This window comes from Rana temporaria, chromosome 11 (assembly GCF_905171775.1).
Source record: "Rana temporaria chromosome 11, aRanTem1.1, whole genome shotgun sequence".
Classification (NCBI taxonomy): domain Eukaryota; kingdom Metazoa; phylum Chordata; class Amphibia; order Anura; family Ranidae; genus Rana; species Rana temporaria.
Genome location: NC_053499.1, coordinates 21470303 through 21483217, shown reverse-complemented (window position 1 = coordinate 21483217; position 12915 = coordinate 21470303).

Genomic DNA, 12915 nt, shown 5'->3' with positions numbered 1-12915 from the left:
GCGAGTACAAATGTTTCAATTTTTTTATTTTTTTTTCCTAAAAGTATTCCCATTGCTGTCTATGGGAAAACGCGCCTGTCGCGTGAAAAAAAGGGTCCGGGACTTTTTTTCAGGCGACAGGCGTTGCGCGTCTATGAGATGTGAACCATCTCCATAGACAGCAATGGGAATTCTCCCCTCTAGCGGCAGAAGCGTCCCGCGTCGGGCGTTTTGTCGCTTAGGTGTGAATGCAGCCTTAGGCTGCATTCACACCTGAGCGTTTTGTAGCCTGAAGCCTGAAGCTATAAAACGCTAGAGGGAGAAAAAATACATTATTCTCTATGGAGATGGTTCACATCTCCACTCCAAAACGCCTGAAGCTCAAACAAGTTTGGGCTGATTTGGGCATTTTTGAACATTTGTATTCCCATAGAAACTAATGGAAACGCTCGATTCAAGCATCTAGCGCGACAACGAGCGTTTCTACGGGCGTTTTGCCGCTTTAATCTGTTCAGTGAAATAGAAAAATTCACCCAGGAAGAAGATAAAAAAAATCTACAAACATAGCAACAAATGATTAAAGAGATGAGCATTTTTCCTATTGGTTAAAATAAAAAACGACGAAGTTCAAAAACTTCGGACAACGCTGTATGCAAACGCGCGAATACGTGTTAATACGCGCGACAAAACGCCATAAAAAAACGACCGAAAACGATACGCTCAGGTGTGAATGCGGCCTAATGCTGCGTACACACGACCGTTTTTCGGGTTCTAAAAAATGAAGTTTTTTTTAACGTCATTAAAAACCATCGTGTGTGGGCTTCAGAGCATTTTTCGGGTTCTAAAAAACGGGCAAAAAAAAATTCGAACATGCTCTATTTTTTCACAACGTGTTTAACGGTGTCTTTTTTCGGGTTGTAAAAAATGGTCATGTGTGGGCTTTAACGACGTGAAAAATCCGCGCATACTCAGAAGCAAGTTATGAGACGGGAGCGCTCGTTCTGGTAAAACTAGCGTCCGTAATGGAGTAAGCACATTCATCACGCTGTAACAGACAGAAAAGCGCGAACCGTCTTTTACTAACACGAAATCAGCTAAAGCAACCCAAAGAGTGGCGTCATCCGAATGGAACTTTCCCTTTATAATGCCATTGTATGTGTTGTATGTCACCGCGCTTTGCTAGAGCATTTTTTTTTCACGATCGTGTGTAGGCAAGGCCGTTTTAATGATCAAGTTGAAAAAAACTTTGTTTTTTCTAGAGCCTGAAAAACTTTGTTTTTTTACAACCCGAAAAATTATCGTGTGTACGCGGCATCAAGGTTTAACCTCATATTAGATGGTTTTGGTAAACCTGAAGAGAAAAACCTGCAATAAAACTGACAGTGTGTATGGGGCTTTATAGCCCTTGATGTGCATCTGTGAAGGTTTCAGAAGAGGCAGCACTGACCTTACATCCTGTGTCTCAACCAGGGCAGAAAATAAAAAGGAAATCCCCCCATGGGGACACAGAGAGTAAAAAAAAACCTGAGCAACGTTTGCATCCTTTCTTACTGATCCAGGTGCAAAAGAATGGTTTTAGCTCCATGTTATCCTTCCCAACCTATTATTTGACGTAACAGGAAAACATGTACACTATATTGTCAAAAGTATTGGGCCGTCTGCCTTTACACGCACATGATCTTTAATGGCATCCCAGTCTTAGTCCATAGGGTTCAATATTGAGTTGGCCACGCCCTTTGCAGCAATAACAGCTTCAACTCTTCTGGGAAGGCTGTCCACAAGGTTCAGGAGTGTGTCTATGGGAATGTTTGACCATTCTTCCAGAAGCGCATTTATGAGGTCAGGCACTGATGTTGGGTGAGAAGAACTGGCTTGAGTTCTCCACTTCAATTCATCCCAAAGGTGTTCTATTGGGTTGAGGTCAGGACTCTTTGCAGAAGTTACTCCACCCCAAACTCGCTCATTCATGTCTTTATGGACCTTGTTTTGTACACTGGTGCGCAGTCATGTTGGAACAGGAAGGGTCCGTCCCCAAACTGTTCCCACAAAGTTGGGAGCATGAAATTGTCCAAAATGTCTTGGTATGCTGACGCCTTAAAGCCTCATACACACGATCGGACTTGCATCAGACTTTGCCGTGGATTTTGGTCCGAAAGGGCGTTGGTTGTGAACTTGTTCTGCATACACACGGCAGAACTTTTTCAGCCAACATTCACCAAATTACGTGTCTTTTCAGCTCTTTACCACCACCCTTTGGGCAACTTCTGCTATTGTTGTCTGATGTTTAGCATTGGTTCTGAGCATGCGTGTTTGTACTTTGACATGAATGAGTGAGTTTGGGGTGGAGGAACTTGAGTCCTGACTTCAACCCGATAGAACAACTTTGGGATGAATTAGAGCGGAGACTGAGAACCAGGTCTTCTCATCCAACATCAGTGCCTGACCTCAAATATGCGCTTTTGGAAGAATGATCAAACATTCCCATAGACACTCTCCTAAACCTTGTGGACAGCCTTCCCAGAAGAGTTGAAGCTATTATAGCTTAAAGCCAACTCAACATTGAACTCCAAGACTGTTGCCTCGTACACACAAGCGTTTTTTCCGTCGGATAATAAACCAACGGTTTTCCAGAAAGAATTCCTCTCAGCCTGCCTTGCATACACACACAGATCATATCATATGTCCCCCCACAGATGCAGCCATGTCCCCCCCATATATGCAGCCATGTCCCCCCCATATATGCAGCCATGTCCCCCCCATATCCAGCCATGTCCCCACCATATCCAGCCATGTCCCCCCATATCCAGCCATGTCCCCCCATATGCAGCCATGTCCCCCCATATGCAGCCATGTCCCCCCCATATGCAGCCAAGTCCCCCCATATGCGGAAAGTATCGGATCTGGCATCGGGGGCATTTGCGGGAGTACAAGTACTCCCGCAAATACTCGGAATCGGTCCCTATACTGATACTAGTATCGGTATCGGGACAACCCTACAATATAGTGTATATGAAGTAGGGAAAGTAAAGTCATCTCGAATACAAGCATAGTAAGGACACAATGAAGTTTACAAAAATCAGCTGGAATTCGATCATGTCATAGCCAATGAGTCGAATACTGAACGAAAATTCTTGGGCATTAATTTTTCGCATCATTAATGTGCAAGCTGCGATTTTCGTGCCACAATCGAAAGTGCCTGATTCAGGATGCTGGATTTTTATTTAAAAAAAAACAAATGATGGCACAACCGTATGCGCCATTTTAGATTTTCAATGGACAGAACGTTCGATTTTCGACTTGTCTATGGCCGGCCTTATCCTGGCCATACACAATACGAAAAATCGTCTGAAATTTGGTCATTTAGACAGTTAGTTAGTTTTTTGGCCAGTTAATGGGCACAAAATTGATAATCATTGGGACGTTTTTGAGCCGAAAAAAAACAAGGACAAGTTTGGAAAGTTTCTGCCGAACGAACGATGTAAAAAAAACAAACCAATTTTTTTTAATTTATGTGCTCTGAGTGATTTATCAGTCATTACATGATGGCACTCGTTTGCGCTCACGGCCGAATGTTCGTTTTTCGAAAATGTATGGCCAGCAATAGGCAATAACTTATGTAGGTAGATTCACAGAGCTTGCCGCAACTTTAAGGCGGTGTAGCGTATCGTATTTACGCTGCGCAGCCTTAAGTCAGAGAGGCAAGTACTGTATTCTCAAAGTACTTGCCTCCTAACTTAAGGCGGCGTAGCGTAAATGCGGCGGGCGCAAGCGCGCCTAATTCAAAATAGGCTGAGGTGGCGTGTTTTATTATAATTTTGTTTGACCTGATGTGATTGACGTTTTTTTTGAACGGCGCATGCGCCGTCAGCCTACATTTCCCAGTGTGCATTTCCCAGCGTACGCCGCATGGGCCTATTGATTTCGACGTGGACGTAAATTACGTAAATCCCTATTCACGGACGACTTAAAATTTTCGAATTTCGAAGCGGGAACGGCGGCCATACTTTAACATTACTGTTTCAACTATGTGTTGGGATAACTTTAGGCCTGATAAAGCGTTACGTAAACAGCGTATCTGTACTGCGTCGGCCGGGCGTACGTTCGTGAATAGGCGTATCTAGTGATTTACATATTCTACGCCGACCGCAATGGAAGCGCCACCTAGCGGCCAGCCTAAATATTGCACCCTAAGATAGGACGGCGCAAGCCGTCGTATCTTAGATAGGTTTAAGTGTATCTCTGTTTGAGAATACACTTAAACTTAGGTCGGCGCAGATTCTGAGTTAGGTCGGCGTATCTACCGATACGCCGACCTAACTCTACCTGAATCTAGCTAATGGTCACCAACCTACCTCTAGTTAGCTGACTGAACAATGAAGGAACATCAGCATACTGATGAACTCTTCGGCTCTTTTCTCTTGCCAGTAAGCTCCCAAATTAGATTCAGTAGTGCCTGCTGTGCAGAGGATTACATAAGGCTATAAAAAAAAAATGGGTATTTATACTAGCTGTGTTTAAAAATACTTTCAGCGGATTAATAAATAAATATCTGTATTATTTATTTATTTATTTTTAATAGCTGTCTGGCATTAAACTTTAAGCATTTTCCCCACCCCTGTATTGTCTAAAATTGGTTCTGTTTTAATAAACAAAACATGTAAAATAAAGTAAAATGTTAACTTGAGAAGAAACAATAATCTTGCCTTTATCTGAGCAAACACATTGGTGGCTTTTTACTAAAGCAGAGTACTTTGTAACTTTACATTGCTGAAACATGACTCACTTCACCACACTGAACACTTGCAGTAATGCCCAGCAAAATAAACAGCTAAAATGCTGAACTAAACATACTTCATGCTGACATTTTTATGGTGTAAAAAAAAAAAAAGAAGCATAATATTATGTAAAATGTGCAAAAAAAATTACTTTAAAATGTGTAATGTTTTCTTTTTATTTGGAAATATGTAGGCTGCCATTGCTCATTTCTCCTTGGTGGTTGACTGTAAGGGCTCTTTCACACAGTTGGGCACTGGTGGTAAAACCCCACGGGTTCGCAGGTGTAGTGCTCGCCAAACGTGACCCATTTAAAGTGTGTGTTACCCCAACATTTCATATTCCCGATATGTGCCTGCTGTACCATATACTTGTATCAGAAAGTCTCCTGTTCTCTTTGTATTGCTTCCTTTGTGTGAAAAATCCCAGGTGTTCCTGCCAGTCCCTCTGCTTCCCTGGTAAAAAAAAAACTGACCACACTAAGCAGGGGAGCACAATGTGCTCAGTTCTCTAGCTATGCTGGAAACTCAGGCCTTGTACACACGATCAGTCCAAACTGGTGAAAACGGACTGAGGTTCAGTTTCATCAGTCCAAACCTACCGTGTGTACACCCCATCAGACTTTTGTCCTTCAGTCCAAAGTTTTAGAACTTGCTTTAAAATCGGACTGATGACCGATCGGTCAAAACCGATGGTTAGTACGCAAAAGCATTGGTTCAGAACCCGCGCATGCTCAGAATCAAGTCGACGCATGCAGGGCAGGACTTAGGGTGGTGGGGGCCCCTGGGCTTGAGTGTTGAAGGGGCCCCCTGGAGCCAAGAATTGGGGGGGGTCGAAGATGTTGAGCGAGGGGGGGGGATCATAGTTGTTGAGCGGGGGGGGGCCAATTGAAGTTGTTGAGCGGGGGGGCGCATTAAGCAGACATCCACACACCGCTCCGGTTCCTCCTGGGGGGGGGTTTTGCAGCAGTTGTTGAGCGGGGGGGAGTGCCTCTCACCTGTGCCGACAGCCGGGGCCACAGACTGTCATTAGCCCGGCTGTCGGCTTTCTTCCCTTCAGCAGCCACAGTCCTCCACACACCGCTCCGGTTCCTCCTGCTTCTGTGCTGCCTCCTCTTGCAGTGCGGGAAAATAAACCCTTTCGCGGTAACTGCGGGAAGAAGCTGTCTGTGCGGGAAAGTCCCGCAGAATCCGTGCGTGTATGTGTGTGTGGGAGGTATGCGCAGGGCCGCCATCAGGAATTTTGGGGCCCCTTACTAGGGTTGCCACCTGTCCAGGAATCACCCGGACAGTTCGGGTTTGGGATCTTGTGTCCGGGTTTCAGTCTGCCTGAAACCCGGACACAATATTTAGACTGGGCTGTGGCTCCCCAAGTAACTGAGGTAGTCACACAAAAATCTGTTGCCATTTGGGAGATGCGGGCCGCTGTCTGGGGGCAGGTTTGGCATCACTGAGGGGAAGCCATGATGTTTGGATTGAAGAAAAGGTGGCAAGTCTACCCCTTAAACAGCTTAAGGCATGGGCCCCCTGGAGCAGAGAACCGGGGGGGGGGGGTGCTGCCGCCTGAAATTGAGAAGCGGGGGGGCTGCTGCAAATTGAGAAGCGGGGGGGGCCTTTACAAAAAAAAGAAGAAATAAAGAAAAATATATATACAGTACAGACCAAAAGTTTGGACACACCTTCTCATTCAAAGAGTTTTCTTTATTTTCATGACTATGAAAATTGTAGATTCACACTGAAGGCATCAAAACTATGAATTAACACATGTGGAATTATACATAACAAAAAAGTGTGAAACAACTGAAAATATGTCATATTCTAGGTCCTTTTGCAGCAGACACATCTCTAGAACTGTTAAGAGGAGACTGTGTGAATCAGGCCTTCATGGTAGAATATCTGCTAGGAAACCACTGCTAAAGAAAGGCAACAAGCAGAAGAGACTTGTTTGGAAGAACACAAGGAATGGACATTAGACCAGTGGAAATCTGTGCTTTGGTCTGATGAGTCCAAACTTGAGATCTTTGGTTCCAACCCCCGTGTCTTTGTGCGACGCAGAAAAGGTGAACGGATGGACTCTACATGCCTGGTTCCCACTGTGAAGCATGGAGGAGGAGGGGGGATGGTGTGGGGGTGCTTTGCTGGTGACACTGTTGGGGATTTAATCAAAATTGAAGGCATACTGAACCAGCATGGCTACCACAGCACCTTGCAGCGGCATGCTATTCCATCCGGTTTGCGTTTAGTTGGACCATCATTTATTTTTCAACAGGACAATGACCCCAAACACACCTCCAGGCTGTGTAAGGGCTATTTGACCAAAAAGGAGAGTGATGGGGTGCTGCGTCAGGTGACTACCTATTGAAGCTCATCAAGAGAATGCCAAGAGTGTGCCAAGAGAATGCCAAGAGTGTGCCAAGCAGTAATCAAAGCAAAAGGTGGCTACTTTGAAGAACCTAGAATATGAAATATATTTTCAGTTGTTTCACACTTTTTTGTTATGTATAATTCCACATGTGTTAATTCGTAGTTTTGATGCCTTCAGCGTGAATCTACAATTTTCATAGTCATGAAAATAAAGAAAACTCTTTGAATGAGAAGGTGTGTCCAAACTTTTGGTCTGTACTGTATATATAAAAAAGGGGGGTAGCCATCTGGGGCCCTGGGGACCTCTGGGCCCTTTAATAAAAAGAAAAAAGAAACCTCTGGGCCCTTTAATAAAAATAAATAAATAAAACAAACATTTATAAAAAATACATAAAAAAAGAGAGGTTGCCATCTGGGGCCCTGGGGCCTCTGGGCCTTTTAATAAAAAATAAAAAAATATAAACAAAAAAAATAAAATAAACATTTATAAAAATAAATAAAAAAGGGGGGGTTGCCACATGGGGCCCTGGGGACCTCTGTAAACAAAATATATATATATATATATATATATATATATATATATAAAAAAAAGGGGGTTGCCATCCGGGGGCCCTGGAGACCTCTGGGCCCTTTAATAATAATAATAATAAAATATATATATTTAAAAAATATATATATATATAAAAAAACATTTTTTTTAATAAAAAATAAATAAAAAAAGGGGGGAGTTGCCGTCCGGGGCTCGGGAGACCTCTGGGCCCTTTAATAATAATAATAATAATAATAATAATAATAATAATAATAATAATAAAATATATATATATATATATATATATATATATATATATATATATATATATATATATATATATATATATATATATATAAAAAATATATAAAAAACATTTTTTTAATAAAAAATAAATAAAAAAGGGGGGTTGCCGTTCCGGGGCCCGGGGGGCCTCCGGGCCCCTGGGGAACTCCGGACCCCTAAAAAAAAAAAAAAAAAAAAAAAAAAAATTTTTTTTTTTTTTTTAAAGGGGGCCCCCTATTGGACGGGGCCCATGGGCTTGAGCCCAGTCAAGCCCAATGGTAAGTCCGGCCCTGGACGCATGCTTGGAAGCATTGAACTTCGTTTTTTTCAGCACGTCGTTGTGTTTTACGTCACCGCGTTGGACTCGATCGGATTTTGAACTGATGGTGTGTAGGCACATCAGACCATCAGACTTCAGCCTTCAGTCCGTTTTCATCGGATTGACTGATCGTGTGTACAGGGCCTCAGTGTACTCTCCTCCAATGATCAGACTGGTGCTGACACGCCCCCCCCTCTCCGCTGGACAGCCATTCACTGGGAAGCTCAGTGTACTTGTTGCTTCTCCTTCCCCCAGCTCTTATGCAGCTGAGAACAGAGGGAATGTGATCACTTATAAAAAGGGAAAAAAGGTATTTGATAATGTTTTTTTCTATCTATACAAAAAAAAATGCCGTTCATTTCTATTTTAAACTGAATGGGTTGTTTTACAAGGTGATTGTTTAGGATCACTTTAAAGGGGTTGTAAAGGTAAAAAAAAAATCCTAAATAGCTTCCTTTACCTTAGTGCAGTCCTCCTTCACTTACCTCATCCTTCCATTTTACTTTTAAATGTCCTTATTTCTTCTGAGAAATCCTCACTTCCTGTTCTTCTGTCTGTAACTCCACACAGTAATGCAACACTTTCTCCCTGGTGTGGAGAAAGCCTCTTGAGGGGGGAGGGACGAGCAGTATGGTCAGGACACTCTCTACTTTGCAGATAGAGAAAGGAGCTGTGTGTTGTGGGCATCCTGACACTCCTGCTCACCCCCTCCCCCCCTCAAGAGGCTTTCTCCACACCAGGGAGAAAGCCTTGCATTAAGGTGTGGAGTTACAAACAGAAGAACAGGAAGTGAGGATTTCTCAGAAGAAATAAGAACATTTAAAAGCAAAATAGAATGATGAGGTAAGTGAAGGAGGACTGCACTAAGGTAAAGGAAGCTATTTAGGGATTTTTTTTTTCCCTTTACAACCCCTTTAAGTGATTAGGGATGCTCTGCAAGTGCCCTGAATCCAGTGCAATACATGTATGCAAGGTTTAAGGGGATAAGGCAGGAGATACAATGCCCCCTCTCCATCTGTCAAATGCTGTCTGAAGAGCAATTGAACCACAGATCTCTCTCTTTAGGGAACAAAGCTAGTGTGAATGAGTGCTTAGGGCAGTGATGTCGAGCCTTGGCACCCCAGAAATGTAGTTCCAAAACATCTGGGGTGCCAAGGTTCACCATCAGTGTCTAAGGGTGATACAAAGACATCTGACCTAGACTTTCCGGGCCTAAACTTTTTGTTGGCTGCATACTTGTTCTTGGTCAGTGACTCAGAAAGCACTAAAGTGTATCATACCTAAAACTTTTCTTTTTTTTTTTGCTTTAGAATGGAGAAAGACTAGAACCTCTGTCATGTTTAACTGCTATCTATGGCTTTGATAGAGAGATTTTCCCTTGCTTTCTCTTCTGGGGACAACCTTTTACCAGACCGGTAGTGGGGAAAAATCTGCAACAAAGAAATGGACACTAATGAAAAGCTAGCATGCCAAGAGGTCAAGACCTCAAACCCTTACGGAGGTCCTAATTTCAATAACAACGTATTTCGAAGCAGTAGACATCAAAACCATTAAACGTTTTGGAGACACTATGGCCTCCCTTCTCAAGGCGATAGACCATGTCACCTGTCATCTTAATAAAGAAGGCCATTGTGTCTCTGAAGCGTTGGTGGTTTTGATGTCTTCTGTGTGCTAAATATGTTGGTATTGCAAATAAGACCCCAAGCAAAGATTTTTTTAGTGTGCTGGCCATTTTTGTTTCTTGGATTCCATGGGATCACGACTGGCCGTGCACCCTTCTAAAGGCATTTAAAGATACGATGCAGGAAGGATTTCTGTTCAGTTCAACAAGAAAAAGCTGACAGAGGCTCTAGCATTCCTCCACTTATACTGCACATAGAAAAAAGTTGGCGCATGCACCAGCCTCAGTGTAGATCCACCAAACTGATGAGTACCTAAAGCACGGGGGATGATTAAAGGGAATTATTTAAAACAAATGACAGTAACAAGTCCATGTAGTCCATAATATAGCACCTTGAAGGCAGCCCAGTGAAGATGAGAAGCAACTTTTGGGATGGCTGTAGAAAAAGCACACAGGCGCCACAGCAAACCCGGAAGTAATGCCATCCACCGACTCCCTGTGTGTTTCAGGTCCAGGAAGCATCAGCGACCACCGGCGCAACCCGCGCCGCTTCACCAGCCAGCAGTCATACGGATGTATAGCTAGATTCACGTAGCCCCGGGCAACTTTAAGGCGGCGTAGCGTATCGTATTTACGCTACGCCGCCTTAAGTCAGAGAGGCAAGTACTGCATTCTCAAAGTACTTGCCTCCTTACTTACAGCGGCGTAGTGTAAATGTGGCAGGCGCAAGCGCGCCTAATTCAAAATAGGCTGAGGGGGCGTGTTTTATGCTAATTTACTTTGACCTGACGTGATTGACGTTTTTTTTGAACGGCGCATGCGCCGTCCGCCTACATTTCCCTGTGTGCATTGCGGCTAAGTACGCCGCACGGTCCTATTGATTTCGACGTGGACGTAAATGACGTAAATCCCTATTCACGGACGACTTACGCAAACAATGTAAATTTTTTCGAATTTCGAAGCGGGAACGGCAGCCATACTTTAATATTGGCTACGCCACCTAGGGGGATGCCTATCTTTAGGCGGCCTATCTCTTACGAAAACGGCGTATCTGTACTGCGTCGGCCGGGCGTACATTTGTGAATAGGCGTATCTACTGATTTACATATTCTACGCCGACCGCAATGGAAGCGCCACCTAGCGGCCAGCCTAAATATTGCACCCTAAGATAGGACGGCGCAAGCCGTCGTATCTTAGATAGGTTTAAGTGTATCTCTGTTTGAGAATACACTTAAACTTAGGTCGGCGCAGATTCCGAGTTAGGTCGGCGTACTAACTCTATGTGAATCTAGCTAGTACTCTCTCCCTGGACGCTCTGCAACCCATGCCTGATATGCCTGTTTTTATTCTACTCTTGTGAGTATGTACGCTCAATTTGGGCATTAAAATTCATTGCCATACTGCACTTAGAGTGGCGCCTGTGTGCTTTTTCCACACTCTACTTAAAGTGGAACATCACTCTCCCAATCAGCATTATTTATTTCTAATCCTCATGCTGTTAGCATTATTAAATAGATAGAAAAGTATATATCATATCATATTTACTTGTTTTAAACTTTTATTTTTTTTACATTTCTTAAGTCACTTTCTGGTTTCTTATATTAAAAGTCAGAAGCTGCAGTATTTGTAGCTGCTGACTTTTAATATATATATTTTTTTTTCGGCGGAACTCCACTGGTGTGAACAAGCCCTTTTATTATGCTAAGATATTAATATACTAACAACAATAAAATATGCAAAAATAAATGACATCAAATTGGCTGCCCTTTCCTCTAAATATCTATCCAATATCTAAAAAAGTTGCTTCTGTTTAATTTTTTAATTTTCTTTTTTTCCTTTAGAAAAGTCAATGCTGCTTGGCAAATACTTGCACAGCTACGCCTTCCACTTGTTTCCCACCCCAGATCTTTTATCTAGTACGTACACATTTGGTTATGAGACTTTGCTGATAAACAATAAGAGTAAATAGAACATAGTGACGAAAACCTTTCCTGTTCACAGCCCTCTCTATTTATTTGAACAAGCTGTCTGAATGGCAGAGATATTTTCTTCCTTTAACTCTAAAGCAGTCATCTGTAAGTGGCACAGCTCCTTGAACAGGCAGGTATGCTCACTTTCATTGTGCACATTCCTCTTCTGTCTGATCTTCCCATGGATGGGATTACTGTACAGGCTGCTGCCACCTGTTGGAAGACAGAGGAAGTGAGGCAGGGGACCATGTGAACTTATTACAAGCAGTGGAGACACAGGGAAGAATGTCCGGAATGTTCAGTACTCCTGTAATGATTGGATAGTGAAAACCTCCATGGCAGAGGCAATGGTGACCACACTGCACAGGACCTGCAATTACTGGACACTGCCTGTGCATACTTAGTAACACCAAACACTTCTCAGACTTATTACACTCAGTATGTGCACTCCTGTCTTCTTTCAATAGGAGAACATGGAAAAATCACACAATATATATATATACTGTATATATTTGGCTTCAGATACACTTTAAAACTGCTGCACTTTGTTCTTATTACCAGTTTCTGTTTTATGGATTTATTCATTTAGGCCCGGATTCTTAAAGCACTTACGCCAACGTATCTACTGATACGCCGCGTAAGTGCACGGATGCACCGTCGTATCTATGCGCCTGATTTTGCAAGTAAGATACGCCTGAATTTTGGCTTCATACGACCGACGTAAGTTTCCTACGCCGTCGTATCTTGGGCGCATATTTACGCTGGCTGCTAGGGGCGCTTTCATTGATTTACGCGTCGAATATGTAAATGAGCGAGATACGCCTATTCACGAACGTACTTACGCTCGTCGCAGTAATCAACGCCGTTTACGTAAGGTGTACGTCCGGCGTAAAGTTAAGCCTCATAAAGCAGGTGTAAGTCATGTTAGGGTATGGACCAGGGGTCAAGTCCTGGGGAAAAAAGTGTGAGAACTCCCACCCAAGATCCACTCCCCCACCAAAAAAAAAAAAATGATACGCTCATATGCATAATTACTGAACCGCATGTTTTTTTTTTTTTTGATCCACTGCATGTTC